At 39.9% G+C, this 1,680-nt stretch overlaps 1 non-coding gene across 1 annotated transcript; it reads right to left on the bottom strand.

The window, feature by feature from the left end:
- Nucleotides 1-1,140: 1,140 nt before the first annotated feature.
- Nucleotides 1,141-1,247, bottom strand: LOC120272875. The gene has a single exon (XR_005540408.1). It is a non-coding gene; the product is annotated as a small nucleolar RNA R71 (small nucleolar RNA).
- Nucleotides 1,248-1,680: the final 433 nt, after the last annotated feature.

Raw genomic sequence — 1,680 nt, 5'->3', positions numbered from 1 at the left:
GAATAGGGTTTATCACTTGGAGTCCCTAGAGCTTTAAGCAACTTTGCACAGTGTGAGGTGTTGAGACTGAGCAATTTCTCTTCCTGGGCATAGTGTAGGGTTAGTCACAGTTGACCTTAGGTTTGAGACCGTGTATTTTAGGATTTCCATGACTTATTAAGCATCAGTTAGGAGACATAATAGTTGGTTTTGCACTTAAAGCAATCGTCCTAGGGGGAGTATGTTCGGGTGCCCCATTTTCTATCAATTGCCTTTCCTCTCATTTTTTATAGCATCTCTCTTTCTCGTTCTTTTTATTTCTTTTCATATTCATATTATTGACACCACTATTGATGTATCTTCATTTTAGTTAAATAGCAATCGTTGTGTTTCCGATCACAATTCCCTATGGATATGACTACCCACTCACTAGGGTATTATTACTTCGATAAACCCGTGCACTTATGGTATATACGCAAAAGGGCGTTGTCAACTTTTTAGTACCGTTGCCAGGGAATAGGCATTTTGGAAACACTTTGCACTTTGCTATTTTAATTATTCATCACTTATTCTATTTCACACTTTCTTATTCTTACATCGTTCGGATTTCTTTTTCTTTCTTGGTTGCAACTCCAGGTTATGACCCGAGGCAACACTTCGACATTAGTTGAAGGAGATCCTAAACTTGAATGAGCACTTCGTAGAAGTAGAAAAGAACCTGTTCAAGAACAGTCAAATCAAGCTAAGGTAGAAGGTGAAGGGTTAGAAAATATGGCTAAACAGAATGAGCAACAGAGGACACTATTAGATTATTCCAGACCCGTAGTTTTGGGCACACAATCTAGTATTGTGCGGCCACCGATTATAGCTCAGAACTTTGAGCTAAAGCCAGCATTCATCCAGATGATACAGCAATCGGCACAGTTTAATAGTTTGGCCTATGAGGATCCGAACAACCACATCGAAAACTTCTTGGATGTGTGTAACATACTTAAGATTAATGGAAATATGGATGATGCTATCAGATTAAAGGCCTTCCCATTTTCTTTAAAGTGGAGAGCAAAGCAGTAGCTACATTCATTACCTAGAGCATCGATTACTACTTAGGAGGAAATGGTAGAAGCTTTTCTTGCCAGATATTTTCCTCCTGGAAAATCTGTAAAGCTCAGGAATGAAGTATCCTCCTTTGTACAAACAGAATTGGAGTCTCTTTTTGAGACATGGGATAGGTTCAAGGAGCTCTTGCAGAAATGTTCTCAACATGGGTTCCCCAAGTGGATGATCATTCAGACTTTCCATAATGGGTTGAACCCAAGCAAAAGGAAGTTACTTGATGCAGCTACAGGAGGTACCTTAGGAAGCAAGACCCCTAAAGAAGCCTGACATCTCATTGAAGAAATGACTATGAACAGTTTTCAGTGGAACACAAGAGACAGAAAAAAGGTAGTCAGACTTCATGAGATCGATGCAGTTACTTCATTGGCGGCCCAGGTTGAGTTATTAAGCAAGAAGTTAGATACTCTAACTTCTTCTAGAGTGGTAGCCTTGACTAGTTGCGCTGGGTGTGGAGAAGGACATGCTTTATTCGATTGCCCGATTTCTATTAGTGGTACATCCTTGATAGAATAAGTGGATTTTGTGGGTAATGCAATGAGAAGCCAAGGCAATCCATATAGCAACACCTAAAATCTGGGTTGGAGG

The sequence above is a fragment of the Dioscorea cayenensis genome, chromosome 11 (assembly GCF_009730915.1).
Source record: "Dioscorea cayenensis subsp. rotundata cultivar TDr96_F1 chromosome 11, TDr96_F1_v2_PseudoChromosome.rev07_lg8_w22 25.fasta, whole genome shotgun sequence".
NCBI classification, from domain to species: Eukaryota; Viridiplantae; Streptophyta; class Magnoliopsida; order Dioscoreales; family Dioscoreaceae; genus Dioscorea; species Dioscorea cayenensis.
Note: the sequence above shows the minus strand (reverse complement) of the source record. Positions and strands in the feature narration are given on the sequence as shown.